This window comes from Anser brachyrhynchus (genome assembly GCF_964034855.1).
Source record: "Anser brachyrhynchus genome assembly, contig: SCAFFOLD_135, whole genome shotgun sequence".
Lineage (NCBI taxonomy): Eukaryota > Metazoa > Chordata > Aves > Anseriformes > Anatidae > Anser > Anser brachyrhynchus.
Genome location: NW_027663523.1, coordinates 55,306 through 73,450, shown reverse-complemented (window position 1 = coordinate 73,450; position 18,145 = coordinate 55,306).

The following is an 18,145-nucleotide window of genomic DNA, read 5'->3' as shown; positions in this document are numbered from 1 at the left end:
GTCCAGAGAGTGCACTGGCACCACTGGGGATGCAGTGCAGTGAGTCCAGAGAGTGCACTGGCACCACTGGGGATGCAGTGCAGTGACTCCAGAGAGTGCACAGGCAGCAGAGGGGATGCAGTGCAGTGAGTCCAGAGAGTGCACTGGCACCAGTGGGGATGCAGGGCAGTGAGTCCAGGGAGTGCACTGGTAGCAGTGGGGATGCAGTGCAGTGAGTCCAGAGAGTTCACTGGCACCAGTGGGGATGCAGTGCAGTGACTCCAGAGAGTGCACTGGCACCAGTGGGGATGCAGTGCAGTGAGTCCAGAGAGTTCACTGGCACTACTGGGGATGCAGTGCAGTGAGTCCAGAGAGTGCACTGGCACCAGTGGGGATGCAGTGCAGTGAGTCCTTATAGTGCACTGGCACCACTGGGGATGCAGTGCAGTGACTCCAGAGAGTGCACTGGCACCAGTGGGGATGCAGTGTAGTGAGTCCAGAGAGTTCACTGGCACCAGTGGGGTTGCAGTGCAGTGAATCCAGAGAGTGCACTGGCAGCAGTGGGGATGCAGTGCAGTGAGTCTAGAGAGTGCACTGGCACCAGTGGGGATGCAGTGCAGTGAGTCCAGAGAGTCCACTGGCACCAGTGGGGATGCAGTGCAGTGAGCCCAGAGAGTGCACTGGCACCAGTGGGGATGCAGTGCAGTGAGTCCAGAGAGTGCACTGGCACCAGTGGGGATGCAGTGCAGTGACTCCAGAGAGTGCACTGGCACCAGTGGGGTTGCAGTGCAGTGAGTCCAGAAAGTGCACTGGCACCACTGGGGATGCAGTGCAGTGAGTCCAGAGAGTGCACTGGCACCACTGGGGATGCAGTGCAGTGACTCCAGAGAGTGCACTGGCACCAGTGGGGATGCAGTGCAGTGAGTCCAGAGAGTGCACTGGCACCAGTGGGGATGCACTGCAGTGAGTCCAGAGAGTGCACTGGCACCAGTGGGGATGCAAAGCAGTGACTCCAGAGAGTGCACTGGCACCAGTGGGGATGCAGTGCAGTGAGTCCAGAGAGTGCACTGGCACCAGTGGGGATGTAGTGCAGTGAGTCCAGAGAGTGCACTGGCATCACTGGGGATGCAGTGCAGTGACTCCAGAGAGTGCACTGGCACCAGTGGGGTTGCAGTGCAGTGACTCCAGAGAGTGCACTGGCACCACTGGGGATGCATTGCAGTGAGTCCAGAGAGTGCACTGGCACCAGTGGGGATGCAGTGCAGTGAGTCCTGAGAGTGCACTGGCACCAGTGGGGATGCAGTGCAGTGACTCCAGAGAGTGCACTGGCACCAGTCGGGATGCAGTGCAGTGAGTCCAGACAGTGCACTGGCACCACTGGGGATGCACTGCAGTGAGTCCAGAGAGTGCACTGGCACCACTGGGGATGCAGTGCAGTGAGTCCAGAGAGTGCACTGGTACCAGTGGGGATGCAGTGCAGTGACTCCAGAGAGTGCACTGGCACCACTAGGGATGCAGTGCAGTGAGTCCAGAAAGTGCACTGGCACTAGTGGGGATGCAGTGCAGTGAGTCCAGAGAGTGCACTGGCACCAGTGGGGATGCAGTGCAGTGAGTCCAGAGAGTTCACTGGCACCAGTGGGGATGCAGTGCAGTGACTCCAGAGAGTGCACTGGCACCAGTGGGGATGCACTGCAGTGAGTCCAGACAGTGCACTGGCACCAGTGGGGATGCAGTGCAGTGAGTCCAGAGACTGCACTGGCACCAGTGGGGATGCAGTGCAGTGAGTCCAGAGAGTACACTGGCACCACTGGGGATGCAGTGCAGTGTAGTGAGTCCTTAGAGTGCACTGGCACCAGTGGGGATGCAGTGCAGTGAGTCCAGAGAGTGCACTGGCACCACTGGGGATGCACTGCAGTGACTCCAGAGAGTGCACTGGCACCAGTGGGGATGCAGGGCAGTGAGTCCAGAGAGTGCACTGGCACCACCGGGGATTCAGTGCAGTGAGTCCAGAGAGTTCACTGGCACCACTAGGGATGCAGTGCAGTGACTCCAGAAAGTGCACTGGCACCAGAGGGGATGCAGTGCAGTGAGTCCAGAGAGTGCACTGGCACCACTGGGAATGCAGTGCAGTGAGTCCAGAGAGTTCACTGGCACCAGTGGGGATGCAGTGCAGTGAGTCCAGAAAGTGCACTGGCACTACTGGGGATGCAGTGCAGTGAGTCCAGAGAGTGCACTGGCACCAGTGGAGATGCAGTGCAGTGAGTCCAGAGAGTGCACTGGCACCACTGGGGATGCAGTGCAGTGAGTCCAGAGAGTGCACTGGCACCAGTGGGGTTGCAGTGCAGTGACTCCAGAGAGTGCACTGGCACCAGTGGGGATGCACTGCAGTGAGTCCAGAGAGTGCACTGGCACCAGTGGGGATGCAGTGCAGTGAGTCCAGAGAGTGCACTGGCACCAGTGGGGATGCAGTGCAGTGAGTCCAGAGAGTTCACTGGCACCACTGGGGATGCAGTGCAGTGTAGTGAGTCCTTAGAGTGCACTGGCACCAGTGGGGATGCAGTGCAGTGAGTCCAGAGAGTGCACTGGCACCACTGGGGATGCACTGCAGTGACTCCAGAGAGTGCACTGGCACCAGTGGGGATGCAGGGCAGTGAGTCCAGAGAGTGCACTGGCAGCACCGGGGATTCAGTGCAGTGAGTCCAGAGAGTTCACTGGCACCACTAGGGATGCAGTGCAGTGACTCCAGAAAGTGCACTGGCACCAGAGGGGATGCAGTGCAGTGAGTCCAGAGAGTGCACTGGCACCACTGGGAATGCAGTGCAGTGAGTCCAGAGAGTTCACTGGCACCAGTGGGGATGCAGTGCAGTGAGTCCAGAAAGTGCACTGGCACTACTGGGGATGCAGTGCAGTGAGTCCAGAGAGTGCACTGGCACCAGTGGAGATGCAGTGCAGTGAGTCCAGAGAGTGCACTGGCACCACTGGGGATGCAGTGCAGTGAGTCCAGAGAGTGCACTGGCACCAGTGGGGTTGCAGTGCAGTGAGTCCAGAGAGTGCACTGGCACCAGTGGGTATGCAGTGCAGTGAGTGCAGAGAGTGCACTGGCACCAGTGGGGATGCAGTGCAGTCAGTCCAGAGAGTGCAATGGCACCAGTGGGGATGCAAAGCAGTGACTCCAGAGAGTGCACTGGCACCACTGGGGATGCACTGCAGTGTCTCCAGAGAGTGCACTGGCACCAGTGGTGATGCAGTGCAGTGAGTCCAGAGAGTGCACTGGCATCACTGGGGATGCAGTGCAGTGACTCCAGAGAGTGCACTGGCACCACTGGGGTTGCAGTGCAGTGACTCCAGAGAGTGCACTGGCACCACTGGGAATGCATTGCAGTGAGTCCAGAGAGTGCACTGGCACCAGTGGGGATGCAGTGCAGTGAGTCCCGAGAGTGCACTGGCACCAGTGGGGATGCAGTGCAGTGACTCCAGAGAGTGCACTGGCACCAGTCGGGATGCAGTGCAGTGAGTCCAGACAGTGCACTGGTACCACTGGGGATGCACTGCAGTGAGTCCAGAGAGTGCACTGGCACCACTGGGGATGCAGTGCAGTGAGTCCAGAGAGTTCACTGGCACCAGTGGGGATGCAGTGCAGTGAGTCCAGAGAGTGCACTGTTACCAGTGGGGATGCAGTGCAGTGACTCCAGAGAGTGCACTGGTAGCAGTGGGGATGCAGTGCAGTGACTCCAGAGAGTGCACTGGCACCAGTGGGGATGCAGTGCAGTGAGTCCAGAGAGTGCACTGGCACCACTGGGGATGCAGTGCAGTGACTCCAGAGAGTGCACTGGCACCAGTGGGGATGCAGTGCAGTGAGTCCAGAGAGTGCACTGGCACCAGTGGGGATGCACTGCAGTGAGTCCAGAAAGTGCACTGGCACTACTGGGGATGCAGTGCAGTGAGTCCAGAGAGTGCACTGGCACCAATGGAGATGCAGTGCAGTGAGTCCAGAGAGTGCACTGGCACCACTGGGGATGCAGTGTAGTGAGTCCAGAGAGTGCACTGGCACCAGTGGGGTTGCAGTGCAGTGACTCCAGAGAGTGCACTGGCACCAGTGGGTATGCAGTGCAGTGAGTGCAGAGAGTGCACTGGCACCAGTGGGGATGCAGTGCAGTCAGTCCAGAGAGTGCAATGGCACCAGTGGGGATGCAGTGCAGTGAGTCCAGAGAGTGCACTGGCAGCAGTGGGGATGCAGTGCAGTGAGTCCAGAGAGTGCACTGGCACCAGTGGGGATGCAGTGCAGTGAGTCCAGAGAGTGCACTGGCACCAGTGGGGATGTAGTGCAGTGAGTCCAGAGAGTGCACTGGCACCAGTGGGGATGCAAAGCAGTGACTCCAGAGAGTGCACTGGCACCAGTGGGGATGCAGTGCAGTGAGTCCAGAGAGTGCACTGGCACCAGTGGGGATGTAGTGCAGTGACTCCAGAGAGTGCACTGGCATCACTGGGGATGCATTGCAGTGAGTCCAGAGAGTGCACTGGCACCAGTGGGGATGCAAAGCAGTGACTCCAGAGAGTGCACTGGCACCAGTGGGGATGCAGTGCAGTGAGTCCAGAGAGTGCACTGGCACCAGTGGGGATGTAGTGCAGTGACTCCAGAGAGTGCACTGGCACCACTGGGGATGCATTGCAGTGAGTCCAGAGAGTGCACTGGCACCAGTGGGGATGCAGTGCAGTGAGTCCTGAGAGTGCACTGGCACCAGTGGGGATGCAGTGCAGTGACTCCAGAGAGTGCACTGGCACCAGTGGGGATGCACTGCAGTGTCTCCAGAGAGTGCACTGGCACCAGTGGGGATGCACTGCAGTGAGTCCAGAGAGTGCACTGGCACCACTGGGGATGCAGTGCAGTGAGTCCAGAGAGTGCACTGGCACCACTGGGGATGCAGTGCAGTGACTCCAGAGAGTGCACAGGCAGCAGAGGGGATGCAGTGCAGTGAGTCCAGAGAGTGCACTGGCACCAGTGGGGATGCAGGGCAGTGAGTCCAGGGAGTGCACTGGTAGCAGTGGGGATGCAGTGCAGTGAGTCCAGAGAGTTCACTGGCACCAGAGGGGATGCAGTGCAGTGAGTCCAGAGAGTGCACTGGCACCACTGGGAATGCAGTGCAGTGAGTCCAGAGAGTTCACTGGCACCAGTGGGGATGCAGTGCAGTGAGTCCAGAAAGTGCACTGGCACTACTGGGGATGCAGTGCAGTGAGTCCAGAGAGTGCACTGGCACCAGTGGAGATGCAGTGCAGTGAGTCCAGAGAGTGCACTGGCACCACTGGGGATGCAGTGCAGTGAGTCCAGAGAGTGCACTGGCACCAGTGGGGTTGCAGTGCAGTGACTCCAGAGAGTGCACTGGCACCAGTGGGTATGCAGTGCAGTGAGTGCAGAGAGTGCACTGGCACCAGTGGGGATGCAGTGCAGTCAGTCCAGAGAGTGCAATGGCACCAGTGGGGATGCAAAGCAGTGACTCCAGAGAGTGCACTGGCACCACTGGGGATGCACTGCAGTGTCTCCAGAGAGTGCACTGGCACCAGTGGTGATGCAGTGCAGTGAGTCCAGAGAGTGCACTGGCATCACTGGGGATGCAGTGCAGTGACTCCAGAGAGTGCACTGGCACCACTGGGGTTGCAGTGCAGTGACTCCAGAGAGTGCACTGGCACCACTGGGAATGCATTGCAGTGAGTCCAGAGAGTGCACTGGCACCAGTGGGGATGCAGTGCAGTGAGTCCCGAGAGTGCACTGGCACCAGTGGGGATGCAGTGCAGTGACTCCAGAGAGTGCACTGGCACCAGTGGGGATGCAGTGCAGTGAGTCCAGAGAGTGCACTGGCAGCAGTGGGGATGCAGTGCAGTGACTCCAGAGAGTGCACTGGCACCAGTGGGGATGCAGTGCAGTGAGTCCAGAGAGTGCACTGGCACCACTGGGGATGCAGTGCAGTGACTCCAGAGAGTGCACTGGCACCAGTGGGGATGCAGTGCAGTGAGTCCAGAGAGTGCACTGGCACCAGTGGGGATGCACTGCAGTGAGTCCAGAAAGTGCACTGGCACTACTGGGGATGCAGTGCAGTGAGTCCAGAGAGTGCACTGGCACCAGTGGAGATGCAGTGCAGTGAGTCCAGAGAGTGCACTGGCACCACTGGGGATGCAGTGTAGTGAGTCCAGAGAGTGCACTGGCACCAGTGGGGTTGCAGTGCAGTGACTCCAGAGAGTGCACTGGCACCAGTGGGTATGCAGTGCAGTGAGTGCAGAGAGTGCACTGGCACCAGTGGGGATGCAGTGCAGTCAGTCCAGAGAGTGCAATGGCACCAGTGGGGATGCCGTGCAGTGACTCCAGAGAGTGCACTGGCAGCAGTGGGGATGCAGTGCAGTGAGTCCAGAGAGTGCACTGGCACCAGTGGGGATGCAGTGCAGTGAGTCCAGAGAGTGCACTGGCACCAGTGGGGATGTAGTGCAGTGAGTCCAGAGAGTGCACTGGCACCAGTGGGGATGCAAAGCAGTGACTCCAGAGAGTGCACTGGCACCAGTGGGGATGCAGTGCAGTGAGTCCAGAGAGTGCACTGGCACCAGTGGGGATGTAGTGCAGTGAGTCCAGAGAGTGCACTGGCATCACTGGGGATGCAGTGCAGTGACTCCAGAGAGTGCACTGGCACCAGTGGGGTTGCAGTGCAGTGACTCCAGAGAGTGCACTGGCACCACTGGGGATGCATTGCAGTGAGTCCAGAGAGTGCACTGGCACCAGTGGGGATGCAGTGCAGTGAGTCCTGAGAGTGCACTGGCACCAGTGGGGATGCAGTGCAGTGACTCCAGAGAGTGCACTGGCACCAGTCGGGATGCAGTGCAGTGAGTCCAGACAGTGCACTGGCACCACTGGGGATGCACTGCAGTGAGTCCAGAGAGTGCACTGGCACCACTGGGGATGCAGTGCAGTGAGTCCAGAGAGTGCACTGGCACCACTGGGGATGCAGTGCAGTGACTCCAGAGAGTGCACAGGCAGCAGAGGGGATGCAGTGCAGTGAGTCCAGAGAGTGCACTGGCACCAGTGGGGATGCAGGGCAGTGAGTCCAGGGAGTGCACTGGTAGCAGTGGGGATGCAGTGCAGTGAGTCCAGAGAGTTCACTGGCACCAGTGGGGATGCAGTGCAGTGACTCCAGAGAGTGCACTGGCACCAGTGGGGATGCAGTGCAGTGAGTCCAGAGAGTTCACTGGCACTACTGGGGATGCAGTGCAGTGAGTCCAGAGAGTGCACTGGCACCAGTGGGGATGCAGTGCAGTGAGTCCTTATAGTGCACTGGCACCACTGGGGATGCAGTGCAGTGACTCCAGAGAGTGCACTGGCACCAGTGGGGATGCAGTGTAGTGAGTCCAGAGAGTTCACTGGCACCAGTGGGGTTGCAGTGCAGTGAATCCAGAGAGTGCACTGGCAGCAGTGGGGATGCAGTGCAGTGAGTCTAGAGAGTGCACTGGCACCAGTGGGGATGCAGTGCAGTGAGTCCAGAGAGTCCACTGGCACCAGTGGGGATGCAGTGCAGTGAGCCCAGAGAGTGCACTGGCACCAGTGGGGATGCAGTGCAGTGAGTCCAGAGAGTGCACTGGCACCAGTGGGGATGCAGTGCAGTGACTCCAGAGAGTGCACTGGCACCAGTGGGGTTGCAGTGCAGTGAGTCCAGAAAGTGCACTGGCACCACTGGGGATGCAGTGCAGTGAGTCCAGAGAGTGCACTGGCACCACTGGGGATGCAGTGCAGTGACTCCAGAGAGTGCACTGGCACCAGTGGGGATGCAGTGCAGTGAGTCCAGAGAGTGCACTGGCACCAGTGGGGATGCACTGCAGTGAGTCCAGAGAGTGCACTGGCACCAGTGGGGATGCAGTGCAGTGAGTCCAGAGAGTGCACTGGCACCAGTGGGCATGCAGTGCAGTGAGTCCAGAGAGTGCACTGGCACCAGTGGGGTTGCAGTGCAGTGAGTCCAGAGAGTGCACTGGCACCAGTGGGGATGCAGTGCAGTGAGTCCAGAGAGTGCACTGGCACCAGTGGGGTTGCAGTGCAGTGAGTCCAGAGAGTGCACTGGCACCAGTGGGGATGCAGTGCAGTGAGTCCAGAGAGTGCACTGGCACCAGTGGGGTTGCAGTGCAGTGAGTCCAGAGAGTGCACTGGCACCAGTGGGGATGCAGTGCAGTGAGTCCAGAGAGTGCACTGGCAGCAATGGGGATGCAGTGCAGTGACTCCAGAGAGTGCACTGGCACCACTGGGGATGCAGTGCAATGAGTCCAGAGAGTGCACTGGCACCAGTGGGGATGCAGTGCAGTGAGTCCAGAGAGTTCACTGGCACCAGTGGGGATGCAGTGCAGTGAGTCCAGAGAGTGCACTGTTACCAGTGGGGATGCAGTGCAGTGACTCCAGAGAGTGCACTGGCAGCAGTGGGGATGCAGTGCAGTGACTCCAGAGAGTGCACTGGCACCAGTGGGGATGCAGTGCAGTGAGTCCAGAGAGTGCACTGGCACCACTGGGGATGCACTGCAGTGACTCCAGAGAGTGCACTGGCACCAGTGGGGATGCAGTGCAGTGAGTCCAGAGAGTGCACTGGCACCAGTGGGGATGCACTGCAGTGAGTCCAGAAAGTGCACTGGCACTACTGGGGATGCAGTGCAGTGAGTCCAGAGAGTGCACTGGCACCAGTGGAGATGCAGTGCAGTGAGTCCAGAGAGTGCACTGGCACCACTGGGGATGCAGTGTAGTGAGTCCAGAGAGTGCACTGGCACCAGTGGGGTTGCAGTGCAGTGACTCCAGAGAGTGCACTGGCACCAGTGGGTATGCAGTGCAGTGAGTGCAGAGAGTGCACTGGCACCAGTGGGGATGCAGTGCAGTCAGTCCAGCGAGTGCAATGGCACCAGTGGGGATGCAAAGCAGTGACTCCAGAGAGTGCACTGGCACCAGTGGGGATGCACTGCAGTGTCTCCAGAGAGTGCACTGGCACCAGTGGGGATGCAGTGCAGTGAGTCCAGAGAGTGCACTGGCACCACTGGGGATGCAGTGCAGTGACTCCAGAGAGTGCACTGGCACCAGTGGGGTTGCAGTGCAGTGACTCCAGAGAGTGCACTGGCACCACTGGGGATGCATTGCAGTGAGTCCAGAGAGTGCACTGGCACCAGTGGGGATGCAGTGCAGTGAGTCCTGAGAGTGCGCTGGCACCAGTGGGGATGCAGTGCAGTGAGTGCAGAGAGTGCACTGGCACCAGTGGGGATGCACTGCAGTGAGTCCAGACAGTGCACTGGCACTAGTGGGGATGCAGTGCAGTGACTCCAGAGAGTGCACTGGCACCAGTGGGGATGGAGTGCAGTGAGTCCAGAGAGTTCACTGGCACCACTGGGGATGCAGTGCAGTGAGTCCAGAGAGTGCACTGGCACCACTAGGGATGCAGTGCAGTGTCTCCAGAAAGTGCACTGGCACTACTGGGGATGCAAAGCAGTGAGTCCAGAGAGTGCACTGGCACCAGTGGTGTTGCAGTGCAGTGAGTCCAGAGAGTGCACTGGCACCAGTGGGGATGCAGTGCAGTGAGTCCAGAGAGTGCACTGGCACCAGTGGGGTTGCAGTGCAGTGAGTCCAAAGAGTTAACTGGCACCGCTTGGCATGCAGTACAGTGACTCCAGAAAGTGCACTGGCAGCAATGGGGATGCAGTGCAGTGACTCCAGAGAGTGCACTGGCACCACTGGGGATGCAGTGCAATGAGTCCTGAGAGTGCACTGGCACCAGTGGGGATGCAGTGCAGTGAGTCCAGAGAGTTCACTGGCACCAGTGGGGATGCAGTGCAGTGAGTCCAGAGAGTGCACTGGCACCAGTGGGGTTGCAGTGCAGTGAGTCCAGAGAGTGCACTGGCACCAGTGGGGATGCAGTGCAGTCAGTCCAGAGAGTGCAATGGCACCAGTGGGGATGCAAAGCAGTGAGTCCAGAGAGTGCACTGGCACCAGTGGGAATGCAGTGCAGTGAGTTGAGAGAGTGCACTGGAACCAGTGGGGATGCACTGCAGTGTCTCCAGAGAGTGCACTGGCACCAGTGGGGATGCAGTGCAGTGAGTCCAGAGAGTGCATTGGCACCAGTGGGAATGCAGTGCAGTGACTCCAGAGAGTGCACTGGCACCACTGGGGATGCAGTGCAGTGAGTCCAGAGAGTGCACTGGCACCAGTGGGGATGCAGTGCAGTGACTCCAGAGAGTGCACTGGCAGCAGTGGGGATGCAGTGCAGTGAGTCTAGAGAGTGCACTGGCACCAGTGGGGATGCAGTGCAGTGAGTCCAGAGAGTGCACTGGCACCAGTGGGGATGCAGTGCAGTGACTCCAGACAGTGCACTGGCACCAGTGGGGATGCAGTGCAGTGAGTCCAGAGAGTGCACTGGTACCAGTGGCGTTGGAGTGCAGTGACTCTAGAGAGTGCACTGGCACCAGTGGGGATGCAGTGCAGTGACTCCAGAGAGTGCACTGGCACCACTGGGGATGCAGTGCAGTGAGTCCAGAGAGTGCATTGGCACCACTGGGGATGCAGTGCAGTGAGTCCAGAGAGTGCACTGGCACCAGTGGGGATGCAGTGCAGTGAGTCCAGGGAGTGCACTGGTAGCAGTGGGGATGCAGTGCAGTGAGTCCAGAGAGTTCACTGGCACCAGTGGGGATGCAGTGCAGTGAGTCCAGAGAGTGCACTGGTACCAGTGGCGTTGGAGTGCAGTGACTCTAGAGAGTGCACTGGCACCAGTGGGGATGCAGTGCAGTGAGTCCAGAGAGTGCACTGGCACCACTGGGGATGCAGTGCAGTGACTCCAGAGAGTGCACTGGCAGCAGTGGGGATGCAGTGCAGTGAGTCCAGAGAGTGCACTGGCACCAGTGGGAATGCAGGGCAGTGAGTCCAGGGAGTGCACTGGTAGCAGTGGGGATGCAGTGCAGTGAGTCCAGAGAGTTCACTGGCACCAGTGGGGATGCAGTGCAGTGACTCCAGAGAGTGCACTGGCACCAGTGGGGATGCAGTGCAGTGAGTCCAGAGAGTTCACTGGCACTACTGGGGATGCAGTGCAGTGAGTCCAGAGAGTGCACTGGCACCAGTGGGGATGCAGTGCAGTGAGTCCTTATAGTGCACTGGCACCACTGGGGATGCAGTGCAGTGACTCCAGAGAGTGCACTGGCACCAGTGGGGATGCAGTGTAGTGAGTCCAGAGAGTTCACTGGCACCAGTGGGGTTGCAGTGCAGTGAATCCAGAGAGTGCACTGGCACCAGTGGGGATGCAGTGCAGTGAGTCCAGGCAGTTCACTGGCACCAGTGGGGATGCAGTGCAGTGAGTCCAGGCAGTTCACTGGCACCAGTGGGGATGCAGTGCAGTGTCTCCAGAGAGTATAGTGGCACCAGTGGGGATGCAGTGCAGTGACTCCAGAGAGTGCACTGGCACCAGTGGGGATGCAGTGCAGTGAGTCCAGAGAGTGCACTGGCACCAGTGGGGTTGCAGTGCAGTGAGTCCAGAAAGTGCACTGGCACCAGTGGGGATGCAGTGCAGTGAGTCCAGAGAGTGCACTGGCACCACTGGGGATGCAGTGCAGTGACTCCAGAGAGTGCACTGGCACCAGTGGGGATGCAGTGCAGTGAGTCCAGAGAGTGCACTGGCACCAGTGGGGATGCACTGCAGTGAGTCCAGAGAGTGCACTGGCACCAGTGGGGATGCAGTGCAGTGAGTCCAGAGAGTGCACTGGCACCAGTGGGCATGCAGTGCAGTGAGTCCAGAGAGTGCACTGGCAACAGTGCGGTTGCAGTGCAGTGAGTCCAGAGAGTGCACTGGCACCAGTGGGGATGCAGTGCAGTGAGTCCAGAGAGTGCACTGGCACCAGTGGGGATGCAGTGCAGTGAGTCCAGAGAGTGCACTGGCACCAGTGGGGTTGCAGTGCAGTGAGTCCAGAGAGTGCACTGGCACCAGTGGGGATGCAGTGCAGTGAGTCCAGAGAGTGCACTGGCAGCAATGGGGATGCAGTGCAGTGACTCCAGAGAGTGCACTGGCACCACTGGGGATGCAGTGCAATGAGTCCAGAGAGTGCACTGGCACCAGTGGGGATGCAGTGCAGTGACTCCAGAGAGTGCTCTGGCAGCAGTGGGGATGCAGTGCAGTGAGTCCAGAGAGTGCACTGTTACCAGTGGGGATGCAGTGCAGTGACTCCAGAGAGTGCACTGGCAGCAGTGGGGATGCAGTGCAGTGACTCCAGAGAGTGCACTGGCACCAGTGGGGATGCAGTGCAGTGAGTCCAGAGAGTGCACTGGCACCACTGGGGATGCACTGCAGTGACTCCAGAGAGTGCACTGGCACCAGTGGGGATGCAGTGCAGTGAGTCCAGAGAGTGCACTGGCACCAGTGGGGATGCACTGCAGTGAGTCCAGAAAGTGCACTGGCACTACTGGGGATGCAGTGCAGTGAGTCCAGAGAGTGCACTGGCACCAGTGGAGATGCAGTGCAGTGAGTCCAGAGAGTGCACTGGCACCACTGGGGATGCAGTGTAGTGAGTCCAGAGAGTGCACTGGCACCAGTGGGGTTGCAGTGCAGTGACTCCAGAGAGTGCACTGGCACCAGTGGGTATGCAGTGCAGTGAGTGCAGAGAGTGCACTGGCACCAGTGGGGATGCAGTGCAGTCAGTCCAGAGAGTGCAATGGCACCAGTGGGGATGCAAAGCAGTGACTCCAGAGAGTGCACTGGCACCACTGGGGATGCACTGCAGTGTCTCCAGAGAGTGCACTGGCACCAGTGGGGATGCAGTGCAGTGAGTCCAGAGAGTGCACTGGCATCACTGGGGATGCAGTGCAGTGACTCCAGAGAGTGCACTGGCACCAGTGGGGTTGCAGTGCAGTGACTCCAGAGAGTGCACTGGCACCACTGGGGATGCATTGCAGTGAGTCCAGAGAGTGCACTGGCACCAGTGGGGATGCAGTGCAGTGAGTCCTGAGAGTGCGCTGGCACCAGTGGGAATGCAGTGCAGTGACTCCAGAGAGTTCACTGGCACCAGTGCGGATGCACTGCAGTGAGTCCAGACAGTGCACTGGCACCACTGGGGATGCCGTGCAGTGAGTCCAGAGAGTGCACTGTCACCAGTGGGGATGCAGTGCAGTGAGTCCAGAGAGTTCACTGGCACCAGTGGGGATGCAGTGCAGTGAGTCCAGAGAGTGCACTGTCACCAGTGGGGATGCAGTGCAGTGAGTCCAGAGAGTGCACTGGCACCACTAGGGATGCAGTGCAGTGAGTCCAGAAAGTGCACTGGCACTACAGGGGATGCAGTGCAGTGAGTCCAGAGAGTGCACTGGCACCAGTGGGGATGCAGTGCAGTGAGTCCAGAGAGTGCACTGGCACCAGTGGGGTTGCAGTGCAGTGAGTCCAAAGAGTTAACTGGCACCGCTTGGCATGCAGTACAGTGACTCCAGAAAGTGCACTGGCAGCAATGGGGATGCAGTGCAGTGACTCCAGAGAGTGCACTGGCACCACTGGGGATGCAGTGCAATGAGTCCTGAGAGTGCACTGGCACCAGTGGGGATGCAGTGCAGTGAGTCCAGAGAGTTCACTGGCACCAGTGGGGATGCAGTGCAGTGAGTCCAGAGAGTGCACTGGCACCAGTGGGGTTGCAGTGCAGTGAGTCCAGAGAGTGCACTGGCACCAGTGGGGATGCAGTGCAGTCAGTCCAGAGAGTGCAATGGCACCAGTGGGGATGCAAAGCAGTGAGTCCAGAGAGTGCACTGGCACCAGTGGGAATGCAGTGCAGTGAGTTGAGAGAGTGCACTGGAACCAGTGGGGATGCACTGCAGTGTCTCCAGAGAGTGCACTGGCACCAGTGGGGATGCAGTGCAGTGAGTCCAGAGAGTGCATTGGCACCAGTGGGAATGCAGTGCAGTGACTCCAGAGAGTGCACTGGCACCACTGGGGATGCAGTGCAGTGAGTCCAGAGAGTGCACTGGCACCAGTGGGGATGCAGTGCAGTGACTCCAGAGAGTGCACTGGCAGCAGTGGGGATGCAGTGCAGTGAGTCTAGAGAGTGCACTGGCACCAGTGGGGATGCAGTGCAGTGAGTCCAGAGAGTGCACTGGCACCAGTGGGGATGCAGTGCAGTGACTCCAGACAGTGCACTGGCACCAGTGGGGATGCAGTGCAGTGAGTCCAGAGAGTGCACTGGTACCAGTGGCGTTGGAGTGCAGTGACTCTAGAGAGTGCACTGGCACCAGTGGGGATGCAGTGCAGTGACTCCAGAGAGTGCACTGGCACCACTGGGGATGCAGTGCAGTGAGTCCAGAGAGTGCATTGGCACCACTGGGGATGCAGTGCAGTGAGTCCAGAGAGTGCACTGGCACCAGTGGGGATGCAGTGCAGTGAGTCCAGGGAGTGCACTGGTAGCAGTGGGGATGCAGTGCAGTGAGTCCAGAGAGTTCACTGGCACCAGTGGGGATGCAGTGCAGTGAGTCCAGAGAGTGCACTGGTACCAGTGGCGTTGGAGTGCAGTGACTCTAGAGAGTGCACTGGCACCAGTGGGGATGCAGTGCAGTGAGTCCAGAGAGTGCACTGGCACCACTGGGGATGCAGTGCAGTGACTCCAGAGAGTGCACTGGCAGCAGTGGGGATGCAGTGCAGTGAGTCCAGAGAGTGCACTGGCACCAGTGGGAATGCAGGGCAGTGAGTCCAGGGAGTGCACTGGTAGCAGTGGGGATGCAGTGCAGTGAGTCCAGAGAGTTCACTGGCACCAGTGGGGATGCAGTGCAGTGACTCCAGAGAGTGCACTGGCACCAGTGGGGATGCAGTGCAGTGAGTCCAGAGAGTTCACTGGCACTACTGGGGATGCAGTGCAGTGAGTCCAGAGAGTGCACTGGCACCAGTGGGGATGCAGTGCAGTGAGTCCTTATAGTGCACTGGCACCACTGGGGATGCAGTGCAGTGACTCCAGAGAGTGCACTGGCACCAGTGGGGATGCAGTGTAGTGAGTCCAGAGAGTTCACTGGCACCAGTGGGGTTGCAGTGCAGTGAATCCAGAGAGTGCACTGGCACCAGTGGGGATGCAGTGCAGTGAGTCCAGGCAGTTCACTGGCACCAGTGGGGATGCAGTGCAGTGAGTCCAGGCAGTTCACTGGCACCAGTGGGGATGCAGTGCAGTGTCTCCAGAGAGTATAGTGGCACCAGTGGGGATGCAGTGCAGTGACTCCAGAGAGTGCACTGGCACCAGTGGGGATGCAGTGCAGTGAGTCCAGAGAGTGCACTGGCACCAGTGGGGTTGCAGTGCAGTGAGTCCAGAAAGTGCACTGGCACCAGTGGGGATGCAGTGCAGTGAGTCCAGAGAGTGCACTGGCACCACTGGGGATGCAGTGTAGTGACTCCAGAGAGTGCACTGGCACCAGTGGGGATGCAGTGCAGTGAGTCCAGAGAGTGCACTGGCACCAGTGGGGATGCACTGCAGTGAGTCCAGAGAGTGCACTGGCACCAGTGGGGATGCAGTGCAGTGAGTCCAGAGAGTGCACTGGCACCAGTGGGCATGCAGTGCAGTGAGTCCAGAGAGTGCACTGGCAACAGTGCGGTTGCAGTGCAGTGAGTCCAGAGAGTGCACTGGCACCAGTGGGGATGCAGTGCAGTGAGTCCAGAGAGTGCACTGGCACCAGTGGGGATGCAGTGCAGTGAGTCCAGAGAGTGCACTGGCACCAGTGGGGTTGCAGTGCAGTGAGTCCAGAGAGTGCACTGGCACCAGTGGGGATGCAGTGCAGTGAGTCCAGAGAGTGCACTGGCAGCAATGGGGATGCAGTGCAGTGACTCCAGAGAGTGCACTGGCACCACTGGGGATGCAGTGCAATGAGTCCAGAGAGTGCACTGGCACCAGTGGGGATGCAGTGCAGTGACTCCAGAGAGTGCTCTGGCAGCAGTGGGGATGCAGTGCAGTGAGTCCAGAGAGTGCACTGTTACCAGTGGGGATGCAGTGCAGTGACTCCAGAGAGTGCACTGGCAGCAGTGGGGATGCAGTGCAGTGACTCCAGAGAGTGCACTGGCACCAGTGGGGATGCAGTGCAGTGAGTCCAGAGAGTGCACTGGCACCACTGGGGATGCACTGCAGTGACTCCAGAGAGTGCACTGGCACCAGTGGGGATGCAGTGCAGTGAGTCCAGAGAGTGCACTGGCACCAGTGGGGATGCACTGCAGTGAGTCCAGAAAGTGCACTGGCACTACTGGGGATGCAGTGCAGTGAGTCCAGAGAGTGCACTGGCACCAGTGGAGATGCAGTGCAGTGAGTCCAGAGAGTGCACTGGCACCACTGGGGATGCAGTGTAGTGAGTCCAGAGAGTGCACTGGCACCAGTGGGGTTGCAGTGCAGTGACTCCAGAGAGTGCACTGGCACCAGTGGGTATGCAGTGCAGTGAGTGCAGAGAGTGCACTGGCACCAGTGGGGATGCAGTGCAGTCAGTCCAGAGAGTGCAATGGCACCAGTGGGGATGCAAAGCAGTGACTCCAGAGAGTGCACTGGCACCACTGGGGATGCACTGCAGTGTCTCCAGAGAGTGCACTGGCACCAGTGGGGATGCAGTGCAGTGAGTCCAGAGAGTGCACTGGCATCACTGGGGATGCAGTGCAGTGACTCCAGAGAGTGCACTGGCACCAGTGGGGTTGCAGTGCAGTGACTCCAGAGAGTGCACTGGCACCACTGGGGATGCATTGCAGTGAGTCCAGAGAGTGCACTGGCACCAGTGGGGATGCAGTGCAGTGAGTCCTGAGAGTGCGCTGGCACCAGTGGGAATGCAGTGCAGTGACTCCAGAGAGTTCACTGGCACCAGTGCGGATGCACTGCAGTGAGTCCAGACAGTGCACTGGCACCACTGGGGATGCCGTGCAGTGAGTCCAGAGAGTGCACTGTCACCAGTGGGGATGCAGTGCAGTGAGTCCAGAGAGTTCACTGGCACCAGTGGGGATGCAGTGCAGTGAGTCCAGAGAGTGCACTGTCACCAGTGGGGATGCAGTGCAGTGAGTCCAGAGAGTGCACTGGCACCACTAGGGATGCAGTGCAGTGAGTCCAGAAAGTGCACTGGCACTACAGGGGATGCAGTGCAGTGAGTCCAGAGAGTGCACTGGCACCAGTGGGGATGCAGTGCAGTGAGTCCAGAGAGTTCACTGGCACCAGTGGGGATGCAGTGCAGTGACTCCAGAGAGTGCACTGGCACCAGTGGGGATGCACTGCAGTGAGTCCAGACAGTGCACTGGCACCAGTGGGGATGCAGTGCAGTGACTCCATAGACTGCACTGGCACCAGTGGGGATGCAGTGCAGTGAGTCCAGAGAGTGCACTGGCACCAGTGGGGATGCAGTGCAGTGAGTCCAGAGAGTGCACTGGCTCCACTAGGGATGCAGTGCAGTGACTCCATAAAGTGCACTGGCACTACTGCGTATGCAGTGCAGTGAGTCCAGAGAGTGCACTGGCACCAGTGGGGATGCAGTGCAGTGAGTCCAGAGAGTGCACTGGCACCCCTGGGGATGCAGTGCAATGAGTCCAGAGAGTGCACTGGCACCAGTGGGGTTGCAGTGCAGTGAGTCCAGAGAGTGCACTGGCACCAGTGGGAATGCAGTGCAGTGAGTCCAGAGAGTGCACTGGCAGCAGTGGGGATGCAGTGTAGTGAGTCCAGAGAGTGCACTGGCACCAGTGGGGTTGCAGTGCAGTGAGTCCAGAGAGTGCACTGGCACCAGTGGGAATACAGTGCAGTGAGTCCAGAGAGTGCACTGGCAGCAGTGGGGATGCAGTGCAGTAAGTCCAGAGAGTGCACTGGCACCACTGGGGACGCAGTGCAGTGACTCCAGAGAGTGCACTGGCACCAGTGGGGATGCAGTGCAGTGAGTCCAGAGAGTGCACTGGCACCAGTGGGGATGCAGTGCAGTGAGTCCAGAGAGTGCACTGGCACCAGTGGGGTTGCAGTGCAGTGAGTCCAGAGAGTGCACTGGCACCAGTGGGGATGCAGTGCAGTCAGTCCAGAGAGTGCAGTGGCACCAGTGGGGATGCAAAGCAGTGACTCCAGAGAGTGCACTGGCACCAGTGGGGATGCAGTGCAGTGAGTCCAGAGAGTGCATTGCCACCAGTGGGGATGCCGTGCAGTGACTCCAGAGAGTGCACTGGCAGCAGTGGGGATG